Source organism: Mesoplodon bidens (assembly GCF_964165515.1).
Source record: "Mesoplodon bidens genome assembly, chromosome: 6".
NCBI lineage: Eukaryota > Metazoa > Chordata > Mammalia > Artiodactyla > Ziphiidae > Mesoplodon > Mesoplodon bidens.
The window spans coordinates 106971803-106984641 of record NC_138162.1 but is presented as its reverse complement, the minus strand read 5'-3'; the positions used below and the strand labels follow the sequence as shown (position 1 = coordinate 106984641).

At 41.0% G+C, this 12839-nt stretch overlaps 1 protein-coding gene across 1 annotated transcript in view; it reads left to right on the top strand.

The window, feature by feature from the left end:
- Positions 1-12839, top strand: part of EBF2 (EBF transcription factor 2) — a gene marked incomplete at both ends in the record, with an annotated part of 192077 nt that overhangs the window by 46334 nt on the left and 132904 nt on the right. The gene's annotated exons all lie outside the window — the stretch shown is intronic.

The following is a 12839-nucleotide window of genomic DNA, read 5'->3' as shown; positions in this document are numbered from 1 at the left end:
AAAACAGGATTGGACCTCAGGCTTCTGGCCCCCAGTTTGAATGCTCTTTCTACTGTGCTCTAGGTTTCGTGGAGATGGTTACAATTGGTCTGTTAAATTAAAATAATTTTTAAAAAAGTTTGTTGAAGTATAGTTGATTTACAATGTTGTGTTAACTTCTGCTGTACAGCAAAGTGACTCAGTTATACATATATATATTCTTTTTCATATTCTTTTCCATTATGGTTTATCACAGGATATTGAATATAGTTCCCTGTGCTATACGGTAGGACTTTGTCGTTTATCCATCTTATATATACTAGTTTGCATCTGCTTATCCCAAAGTCCCAATCCTTCCTCCTGCACCCTCCTTCCCTCTTGGCAACCACAAGTCTGTTCTCGATATCTGTGAGTCTATCTGTGAGTCTATTTCTGTTTCGTAGATAAGTTTGTGTCATGTTTTAGATTCCACATATAAGTGATGTCATATGGTATTTATCTTTCTCTTTCTGGCTTACTTCGCTTAGTATCATAATCTCTAGGTCCATCCATGTTGCTGCAAATGGCATTATTTCATTTTTTAAAAAATGTGTGAGTAGTATTCCATTTATTTGTAAACAATACTATTCTTTTAAAAATTTTTGTTTATTTATTTATTTATTTATTTATTGCCTATGTTGGGTCTTAGCTGTGGTACGCAGGATCTTTCATTGTGGTGCGTGGGCTTCTCTCTAGTTGTGGTGCACAGGCTCAGTAGTTGTGGCACATGGGCTCAGTAGTTGCAGCATGCAGGCTTAGTTGCCTCTCAGCATGTGGGATCTTAGTTCCCCAATCAGGGATCAAACCCTTGTCCCCTGCATTGGAAGGCAGATTCTTAATCACTGGACCACCAGGGAAGTCCCCTCCAGTTTAATATATGTACCACATCTTCTTTATCCATTCATCTGTCATTGGACATTTAGGTTGTTTCCATGTCTTGGCTATTGTAAAGAGTGCTGCTATGAACATAGGGGTGCATGTATCTTTTCGAATTATAGTTTTGCCTAGGTATATGCCCAGGAGTGGGATTGCTGGATCACATGGCAACTCTATTTTTAGTTTTTTGAGGAACCTCCATATTGTTTTCCATAATTGCTGCACCAATTTACATTCCCACCAACAGCATAAAAGGGTTCCCATTTTTCCACACCCTCTCCAACATTTATTATTTGTAGACATTTTAATGATGGCCATTCTGACTGGTGTGAGGTGATGCCTCATTGTAGTTTTGATTTGCATTTCTCTAATCACTAGTGATGTTGAGCAGCTTTTCATGTGCCTCTTGGCCATCTGTATGTCTTCTTTGGAGAAATGTCTATTTCGGTCTTCTGCCCATTTTTCGATTGGGTTGTTTGTTCGTTTTTGGCCGCATTGGGTCTTCGTTGCTGCGCGCGGGCTTTCTGTAGCTGCAGCGAGTGGGGGCTACTCTTCGTTGCAGTGCACAGGCTTCTCATTGTGGTGGCTTCTCTTGTTGCGGAGCACAGGCTCTAGGAGCGTGGGCTTCAGGAGTTGCAGCACGTGGGCTCAGTAGTTGTGGCACACGGGATCTAGAGCACAGGCTCAGTAGTTGTGGCGCAAGGGCTTAATTGCTCCATGACTTGTGGGATCTTCCCAGACCAGGGATTGAACCCATGTCCCCTGCACTGGCAGGCGGATTCTTAATCACTGTGCCAGCAGGGAAGTCCCTGTTTTTTTGTTATTGATTTCTATGAGCTCTTTGTGTATTTTGGAAATTAAACCCTTTTTGGTCACATCATTTGCAAATATTTTCTCCTAGTCCATTAAATAATTTTTTAAATCACATGAACAGTGGTGATAATCAGAGAGAATGTAGCTGTGAGACCTGCTGATCTCAGAGGAATGAAACCACAGCATGAAATGGGATGTATCTTAGCATGGGATGGACAGGAGGGAGTGAGCTGTAGGTGCCCTCTTCAGGATCTCACGGTAACCCACCTCCACCCCCTCCATTGTGAACACAAAATCTTTGCTCACGTGATGCCTTTTGAAAACAGTTTTATAACAATCATTGGTCAGTGTACCTTTTCGACTTCTTCTTGAAGAAGTTTTATCCTGAAATTCAGCATTTTCCTACAACTCATGGGTTTAGTCAACATTTTTCGTACTCATTAACAGGTAGTTCTCATAGTATTCTAGTTTTAAAAATCTCCACTTCATCTGTGGTTAATTTCCCTGACGCTCCTCGTTTCTGATGAAGTAGGTGCATTTGTGTCTCTTTGCCTCTCACTCCCTCACCCTCTCTTCCTATTCTCCTTGGCAGAAGTTCGTCTAAGTTATACTTAAATTATTTATTTAAATTTATTTGTCAGTTCTACTTGATTGGGTCTGCTTTTATCTCTGGTAAGTCCATCTTTTTCCTTTGTGGGGTTATTTCACTTTCAAGTTTCCTTGATTGAAATTTTAGCTTATTTATTTTTAGTTTTTCTTTTCTTTTTCACCAAAAAAGAACATTTGGGGCCATGCATTTTTCTCTATGTACAGTTTTGGATGTGACTGCCATACTTTTTTTTTCCCCCCTGTCATTTATTTATAAGTACTCAAACTGCATTTTTGATTTCTAAGTGAATTATTTTTGTTAACATCAAAGAGATTACCTTGAATTATTGCATTTTGATTAGAGAATGTGCTTTGGACCATTTCTACTTCTAGGGACCTAAAAATTTTTTATTAATGTTATTCACATCTTCTCCAGCCTTGTTTATTTTTTAGTCTATTTTATCTGCCAAAGAGTAAGAGGGCTATGTTAAAATCTCTAGCTATAATGATCTTTCTGCAAAGTTATTCTTGGCATTCTAATATTTAAAGATTTATATATTTGGGGGCTTCCCTGGTGGCGCAGTGGTTGGGCATCCGCCTGCCAATGCAGGGGACACGGGTTCGTGCCCCGGTCCGGGAAGACCCCACATGCCGCGGAGTGGCTAGGCCCGTGAACCATGGCTGCTGAGCCTGCGCGTCTGGAGCCTGTGATCTGCAACAGGAGAGGCCACAACAGTGAGAGGCCTGCGTACCGCAAAGAAAAAAGAAAAAGATTTATATATTTTGATATAGTGCATTTACATTCATGATTACTATGTATTATTATCAATATAAATGTTAACTTTTTATTATTATAAACTTATATATTTTTATTCAGTTTAGAACGTTTTGCCTTTAACTTTACTTTGTCTACTGTTAATTTTGTGACCTCTCCCTTGTTTTTGCTTACCTTTGCCTCATAATCCTTTGCAAGTCCTTTTATTTCTCATCTTTGATTTGAGTGTTCTTTTTTCTTAAACAGTTTTATTGAAGTAGAGTTGACATACCATAAAATTCTTCCATTTTCAGTGTTTAATTTATCATTTTAATAATGGAACATCAGAACATTCTTTTAAATAGCTTGCAGCTGGATATATTTTTCATTCAATGTGAATATCTCGTTCAGTCCCTTAAAAAATTTTTTTAAGTTGAAGTATGTTTGATGTACAATATTATATAAGTTACAGGTGTACCACATAGTCATTCACAATTTTTAAATGTTATACTCAATTTATAGTTATTATAAAATATTGGCTATATTCCCTGTGTTATACAATATATCCTTGTAGCTTATTTTACACATAGTTTGTACCTCTTAATTCCCTACCCCTATATTGCCCCTCCCCCCTTCCCTCTCCCCAGTGGTAACCACTAGTTTGTTCTCCATATCTGTGAGTTTGTTTCTTTTTTTTATGTTCACTACTTTATTGTATTTGTAGATTCCACATATAAGTGATACATACAGTATTTGTCTTTCTCTATCTGGCTTATTTCACTTAGCATAATACCCTCCAAGTTCATCCATGTTGTTGCAAATGGCAAAACTTCATTCTTTTTTTATGGCTGAGTAGTATTCCATTGTGTGTGTGTGTGTGTGTGTGTGTGTGTGTATATATATATATATATATATAAAATACCACATCTTCTTTATCCATTCATCTGGATGAACCCTTAGGTTGCTTCCATGTCTTGGCAATTGTAAATAATGCCGCCATGAACATTGGGGTGCATGTATCTTTTCATTATTCAATCCCCCTTTAATATGAGAGTTTAAGTTATTTACATTTATTTCTTTTAATTAAAAATTTTTTTATTTTATATTGGAGTATAGTTGATTAACATTGTTGTGTTAGTTTCAAGTGTAGCAAAGTGATTCAGTTACTGTTATAGCTGATAATTTTGGCCATAATCTGTCATCTTGTTCCTTTTCTATTTCCTTGCTCTTTCCTTTGTCTGTTCTCTTTTTGTACATAGAACTTGTTTTCTTTGCTTTTAATCTTGAATATTTCTGAACAAATGTATCTTTTAAAATTTTACTATTGGTTAAATTCTTTTCAAAAACCTTCTTAGCCTATATTTTTCTTACTATCAGCCATGAGTGAAATGCACCTTTCTATTTAATACAAGTAATTTAGCACAATTTTGCCTTTACATCATCCCTTTCATCCTCTTTCTCTTTATGCTATTTCTTAGTCTTTTAAAATGATAAATTTGGCTTTTATAACCAGATTAATGTAATTATATCAAATTTTTAAATTACATAGCTTCCCTTTGAATAACTATTTTTAGCACTTATATTTAAGTTTTGTAGCAATATTTGTATTGATTATTAGGCTCACCTCTATTTTAATTGATCTCAGCGTTTCCACTAATTCCTTCATATTATAATATCTACACTTTTGAACTTTTAATTTTGCTTCAGTTTTCAGAAGTTGGATTACGTCCTCAATAATCTTCTCATGAAGGGTGCATAGGTGCTATATTTTTTGACACTTTGCATATCTAAGAGTCTTTCTCTGAGGTTTTCACTTTTAAAATATTGGCTGTAAAACTCTTGGGTCATACCCTTTTCCACTTAAAACTACTTAGACATTGCCTAGTGATTCTAGCATTTAATGTTGAAATGGGAAAGTTGGGTAATGCCTTGATTTTCATTGATTATTCCTGGAACAAAATGAGCTTTCAAAATCTACATACCTTTCTTCAACTCAGAAAAAACATTCCTCTATTATGTTTTTTTATGTTTCTTCCATTGCATTTCTTTGTCCTTTCCTTCTGTTTTCTGGGAGAGCACCTCAAGCTTGTGGTCCACATCGTGGTTTCAGTTTTCTCCTTGGCTGCTGCATGAAGAATGGACTGGAAGGTAGCTGGGGATGGAAGCAGTTGGGAGAGCAATTAATGTGGCTCTTCTGACTCAGATCACGGAGGTGGTAGTAGGGTTAGAAAGAAGCCAATGAATCCGAGACACATTTTAGAAGGAAATGTGCATGTTGTTGTCAGCTTTCTTTTGTTTTGTTGTCTCTCTGGCTCTTGTAGTAAGAAGATAGCAGAGATGACATAGGGACCTGTTAGCTGGAGGCCATTTGGAACCAGAGGTTGGCTCACAGACTCTTCATGTGCATATGTGGCAAATTTCTAGGGAAGAGGAGTCCTAATTGTTGAGCATCAATGAAAGCCTTTAAAATTGATATAGTAATGCCTTAATTGAGCCTCTTACCCTTGAGTGGTTGGCAGTGCAGATGGAGACAATAAAACTAAGACGCTGGGTCATTCAATGACTTGCTTGAAGTCACCACTTTGCGATAGAATCATGACCTCATGTTCTGTTTTTTAATGCCATGGACTTTCTACTTAGCTAGTGTATTCATGGCCTTGGGGATCTGAAGAGACTCTGGAATTGTCACTGGGGTGGGGTGGGGGACAGTGAGAGGTAGTGGGTCAACTCAGCACCCAGGACCTGGCTCCCATGCTGCCTCAATGACCAGAGCATCACCCCTTTTGCCTATCATATTCTTGTAATTTGTAAGCATGAAATTTTTATCTAAAGAAATTCTATTGCTAAACAATCAAGTTTGGAAAGCATTTCAGGATGCCATGTTGCCTCTAGTCTTTGGGCTTGATGGGTCAGTGGCTTTAATACAAAAGACGCTCAAATCCTCTCCACACTCTTAATCTAGATTCTGACCAAGTGTATCCCCACATGGCAGTGGCATGGCAGCTATGAGACCGGTTGTACACGTCACAGTTCAGCTTCATTGAGCTGGGTGGTTTGGAAAAGACCTGGGCTTCGTTTACCACCAGTCTGTACGCTGTCTTTCTCCATTCTTGCCTGTTTCTTTCACCTCATCTGCCCTTTGTTTCTTACTACATACGTGGCCCCCTTTCTTCTTATTTTTTCTTTTCTTTCTTGTATATTTTCCTCCCATGATTTCTGTTGGTATTTTCTGGCATCCTCCAACTTGACTTCCTTCCACTTTTCCTTTCCCAGACTTCTCTTCATAATCTTCCTCTCCCATCCTTCTCTTTTCCAAGCCTTTCCTTCACTTTCCTTCATAGTCTGTCTTTTCTCCCTGTCCTCCCGCTATTTTCCATTTTATTATAAAAATATTAAAATACACAGTCTTGAAAGAATCTTACACTGATACCTCTATACTCACCATCCAGAGTTCATTATTAAACATTTTGTAAAACTCGCCTTATCACATATTTGTTTATCTCTCTATCCATCCAGCAATCTGTATATTTTTGGATGATCTCAAAGTAAATTTGAGGTTATCAGTCAACAGTAGATTCTTTCCAAGTACTTCAATAAGCCTAACTAGAATTCAATATTTGTTTACTGTTCCTGTTTTTCTCTTAAGGGAAAATGTACACAAAATAAACTTCACAAATCTTAAGTGTACCATTGCATGAGTTTTGACCGATGAGTACACCTGGGTAATCCAAAGCCCTCTCAAGACAGAGAACCTTCCAATCACCTCAGACAGTTCCTTGATGTCCCTTCTCAGTCAATTCTTGTCCCCACTCCTCCCTTGAGAGACAACTTCTGGTGCGATAATTTACCACTGTGGATGAGCCTATTCTAGAACTTCATACAAAAATGTACTGATTTCTGGGAGGCTTCTCTCACTCAGCAAAATATTTCTAAGATTTGTCCAACTATCAGTAGCTGTTCCTTCTTTTTTTTTTTTTTTTTTTTTTTTTGCGGTACGCAGGCCTCTCACTGCTGTGGCCTCTCCCATTGCGGAGCACAGGCTCCGGACGCGCAGGCTCAGCGGCCACGGCTCACGGGCCCAGCCGCTCCGCGGCATGTGGGATCTTCCCGGACCGGGGCACGAACCCGTGTCCCCTGCATTGGCAGGCGGACTCTCAACCACTGCGCCACCAGGGAAGCCCTAGTTGTTCCTTCTTTATTGCCAAGTAGTATTCCATTGTACGAAGACACCACTAGTCTGTTTTGGCTCTTTTCCTCCTGGTGGTCAGTGCTCACCATCATGAATAAAGCTGTTATGAATCCTCCCTTTTGTTTTTGCTGCCTTCCCGCCCAGTTACCTCCTCCCCGCTTTTGGGTTCCAGAGTACATTCAGGATGTGTGGGCAAAATGGAGAGAAGAATTCCTGTCTCATGGGGTTATGGAAGGACAAGGTGAGATAATGTATAAAAATCTCTGAGATCTGTCCCAGGCACACCGTAGGCAGTCAGTAAGTGCTAGTTATGATTATACAGGGTAGCCACAAAGGCTTCTCTTTGAAAGACTTTTTACGATTAGATTTCTACATCATTTTCTAGCTCTACTACTCTGCCAACATATGTCACCTCTATCCGCTTTCATTTATTTCTCTAACATCTTTCCCTTTCCCCATGAGTTACATAAGGATAAAAATATAAACCTTCCCAGTATTAGAGAAAGGGGATGATGAAGAAACATGATGGCCAAAGAGTTTGCAAGAGAAATAGCATCTACTTTTTTTTTTTTTTTCTTCACACTACTCGAGTTTTGTAAGAAATTGCTTCGAGATCCTTGGATGAGGAAACCTTATTCAAAAGCCAAGAGCTACAGTTTGAGGGATATCCTTTTCCCAGACCCATTAGCTGCCATTCAGCTAGGACTTAGTTTCCACTGGAGCATAAAGAAGTTTATTTTACCGTTTTAATTTGGTGCTGCTTTATTTACCCTGTTTGTGCTAACCCAAATTTGGCAGCCACGCTGTACTCCAAGTGCTAATTTAAGTGACATATTTCCGTTCTGCCTGGGAAGAATACACAGAAGAGCTGAAAGACGTGTGTTTATAATTATAAGATACCCAGTCGGCTCAAACAACATCTCATAGCATATGGGAACTATGTGGGCTAGTTAGCAGAAGTTTATGCTGAAGCCTGATGCTGTTTGGCTGAGTTTTGTAAACTCAGAGTTGTTAAGCTGTGTCTAATAAAACATGGGTTGAGTCAATTTAATATTTCCAGGCGAGTCTACTGATGTGGTAAAGACAGCCCTTTCCCTTTTCTTGGCTTAAAAATGCAGAATATTTGAATTTAGTTCTGGGGATGGCAGATTCTGTTGAGATAAGAAGGACTGGCTATTATTTTCTAACACAGTTTTCAAGAACCTGGACAGGAGGGCTTGGCCCCAAGCTGACTGAATTGAGCTTTTTCTTTTTCATTACAGGTTGACATGGAGGAGGGTTCTCAGATTACTCTCAACATTGTATATTTTAAGCTTTCTGTTTAAAATTGTATATGATCTTGTAAAGTTTCTACTTATAGACCTTTTTGTTATTAATCTCATAATGCATATTTATTTTATTTTTCCCTTGATTGTATTATTTTTTTCCTAACTTTAAAAAAAATTGCAGTATAGCTGATTTACAATGTGGTGTTAGTTTCTGGTGTACAGCAAAGTGATTCAATGCATATTTGAACAGGATCTTTTTTTTTTTTTTTTTTTTTTTTTTGCGGTACACGGGCCTCTCACTGTTGTGGCCTCTCCCGTTGCGGAGCACAGGCTCCGGACGTGCAGGCTCAGCGGCCATGGCTCACGGGCCCAGCCACTCCGCGGCACATGGGATCTTCCCGGACCGGGGCACGAACCCGCGTCCCCTGCATCGGCAGGCGGACTCTCAACCACTGCGCCACCAGGGAAACCCTAAACAGGATCTTTTAACCTCAGAGGAAAGATGTGCTGTTGTAGGAATGGGTCTAATGATTATACGTGTATAGATGTGTGTGTGTGTGTGTGAGTGTGTGGACACCCGGAGCACTGTGCTCTATGTACGCATGTGTATCAGGATACTTATTTCCACAATGTGACTGATTATGTAAAACTGGTTTGGGTGAGATGTTATCGTATACCTACTGTGTGCAGACGAATGGAGATCTTGCTTCTTGACCTTGGGCTTCCTTTTCTATCTGCATTGGGGGCTGGGAAGAGGAGATGACAGGAGAGAGTCCTCAGGGGCTAAATTCCCAGGCTAATCCTAATGCAGCTTCAGGCTCTAGCAGTTGACCCCTAGGCCAAGTGAACTGGCAGAGAGGGAAACCATTAACCCTCAGTGGAAGGCTTCCTGGAAAGTGCGCCCCAGCTGATCACGTGGACTTACTGGTAAGCACAGGAACTGGGCAACCCACCCGCCCTTTTATCCTGAAGCCAAGTCAGCCGAGCTTGTGGAAAGGAGCCTCTCAGGCCCTTCGTCTCATTATTTATACGGAACACACCTGTCTTTCTGTTGCAGACTGGACCAGAAATACAGGGAGAGTTCTCTGCAAACACCTGCATTGTCATATGTTGGAATCACTTTTACTTCCAAGTGCCTCAGAGGTACGGGGCTGAGTGGGATAGTGCCTGTGCTCTCTGAAACCCCCTGGTTAGATGGATATTTCTTTAAAGAATCAGAGTTTCGTATGCCAAATAATGTGCTTTGCAAATCGTGTTGTTTGTTCATCTTCCTGAGTGGATCAGATGAGATCTTGTTCTTCCACGAACTTGCTACAACATAGATCTTTAGAACCCGGATTTGAATGCGCTGTGAGCCACACGGGGCTCCTCGTGTCACTTGGGAGGCAGTGAAATGTGCTTGAAGGTGGCACTGGCCCAGGCATGTTTTTAAAAGTAATTTTTTTTTTTTTTTTTTGCGGTACGCGGGCCTCTCACTGTTGTGGCCTCTCCCGTTGCGGAGCACAGGCTCCGGACGCGCAGGCTCAGCGGCCATGGCTCACGGGCCCAGCCGCTCCGCGACATGTGGGATCTTCCCGGACTGGGGCATGAACCCATGTCCCCTGCATCGGCTGGCGGACTCTCAACCACTGCGCCACCAGGGAAGCCCTAAAATTAATTTTTATTAGAGTATAGTTGCTTTACAATGTTGTGTTAGTTTCTGCCGTGTGGCAAAGTGAATCAGGTATACGTATATCCCCTCTTTAGTAGATTTCCTTCCCATTTAGGTCACCACAGAGCACTGAGTAGAGTTCCCTGTGCTCTACAGTAGGTTCTCATTAGTTATATATTTTATACATAGTAGTGTATATATGTCAGTCCCATTCTCCCAGTTCATCCCACCCCCCTTCCCCCTTTGGTATCCATAAGTTTGTTCTCTACGTCTCTATTTCGGCTCTACGAATAAGTTCATCTCTACCATTTTTCTAGATTGCATAGGCATCGTTTTCTCTGCCGACATCCCCGGCTGAGGGCAGCCCCTTCCTGTCACGCCACCACCCATACCTAACAAGTCACACTCCTTTGTTCCTATTCTGTCTGTAGAGCATCTTCACAGACATTCTTTCTCTTACACCCGACACCAGCCCCCTGGGGTGGCTGCCGTTATCACCGTTGTGTAGAAAAGTGAGGCTCGAATTGGCTAAGGGATTTGCGTGATGTCATCAGAGATTCACCAGCAAATGACAGAGCATGGGTGTCTGCATCTAAGTCCAGTGTGGCTTCCTCTTCCTCCCACCTGTCCCTCATAGTCGGGTCTCACCCATTAATTTAATATAATTGGATCATACGATACTGTTCTTTTAGTTTTCCTGGATTGGTCTTGCTTTGCAGAACCAGCATGGCTTCTTGGAAAGAGCTGTGGATTTGGAGTTTGAAGAACTGAGTTGAAGTTCTTGCTCTTTCACTCTTTCGTTTTGCGATTTGGGACAAATCAGTTTTGAGCCTCCTTTTCCTCATCTGCAAAATGGGGATGGTGGTAGATGTCGTGTGAGGCATGGGGGATGGTGTTTGAGAAACGGGCTAGTTTGCAAAATACAAAATGTTATTATTCTAATTGTCTCTCCAACTAGATTGTACATTCCTTGCTGGGCTATGTCACATTACTTTTCTATTTCTAGAACTTAGCATAGTGCCAGCGACATAGAAGTTACTCAGTATATATAAGCTGATTGATTCATTGATTGATTGAAAGCTGAGACCATGCCTTCCATCCTTTTGTTTCTTTTCCCTACTGCGTTATACGTCTCCATTCAAATGGCGACACCCAAGAGATAATTTTTGCCAGACTGAAAAATGTTTCTTAATACATATATATGTCAACATTCATATGTGTGTACAGGGGCTTGTAAAATTCATTTATATGTGTGCATGTATGATCATGTAGAGTATTTCTGCACATGTGTGGGGAGTTCACCATTAGTGGCGGGGGAGCGGGGAGGTGGTCACTAACAGCTGATGCACAGGGGCTAATGGAGCCTTTGCAAGATCGAAGCTTGTATGCTGGTCTCTGGTTGTTGAGGCTCTGAGGGCACCTCTTTGATGTGTCCAGGGCTCTCGGAGTGTGGCAAAGGCCCCAGGGTGGCAGTGTGTGTCCCCACCCCCTATTTTCCCACCTACCCACACTCCCAACCTTCCATCCAATGGCTGACGAAATGGATCTACAGACAAGAAGTGCCAGGCTGGGAGCGGCAGGCAGTGCTGAGGGAGTAGGAACACGACTGAGTTGTTCATGGAGTGTACGTGTGAAAGAAGTCAGTGAACTGTAAGATTCCCTGTAAAGTGAAAACCTTAGTAAGTTGGTGTCCTCAAGAGATTTTTTTTTTAATTATTATTTTTTGTGTATTGCTATAACATATACTTAAGTGGTTGATGATGTGTCTGTAGACACCCAGCTGCTACCTGGATCCCAAGTTAGTGCTTGGAATGCCCTGGGAGGAGGGGCTTCTAGAAGTGTAGCAGAAGCTTTCTGGAGGGGCATTAAATGGGGGTGGTATTCTTGTGAAGTTTGGTTTAGGGAAGAGTCGTCTGATGTAGAAGCACTGAACTTAGGGGTCAGCAGATCTGGGCTTTGGTCTGGCTGTGTTATCTGGATAGAATTGAACCTTTGTGAGACTCAGTTGGCTCAGCTGAAGAACTGAAGCAATGATCCTCATACACGATAGTTGAATGGCTCAGATGGGACACCAGGCATAAAAGTTCTTAGAAAACTCTGAAGTGTAGAGCAAATAAAAGGTGGTTTGATTGTTGGTTTTTGAAGGCTTGAATGACCTGTGGAGACAGCTGTGGTGGAGTGATTAAGAGAAGGACTCTTGGGACTTAAAGTGGGATGAACTCCCAGCTTTACTAACTGCCGACTGTATGACCTTGGGCAAGCTACTGAACCTCTCTGTGCCTCAGTTTCCTCATCTGTAAAGTGGGGGCAAATAATACACACAGTTGAATACACAATTAAGGTCTCAATCAATGTTTTATTTAATATAAAGCACTTATATATGATGTACATATGCATATCATATCTTATATAATTTAGATTATTATCCAGTGAATGTGACCACATCATTGATTTCTCTCTCCTTGCCCCCTTCCCACCTCTTTAACCTTCTCCTCTTCTACTTTAATGAGAAATTATTTAATGAAAATTATTATGGATTTTTTAAATTTGGGGGGTAAAGTCTAGAGCAGGGGGGTTTTGGGTTGAGGGTCCAAGAGAAGTGCCACAGAGCTGGTGGGGGTGAGGACAGGATGGCCAGGCAAAGGCCTGGGCTCCCCATTTTGGCTTTGGCAGAGCCTTTAT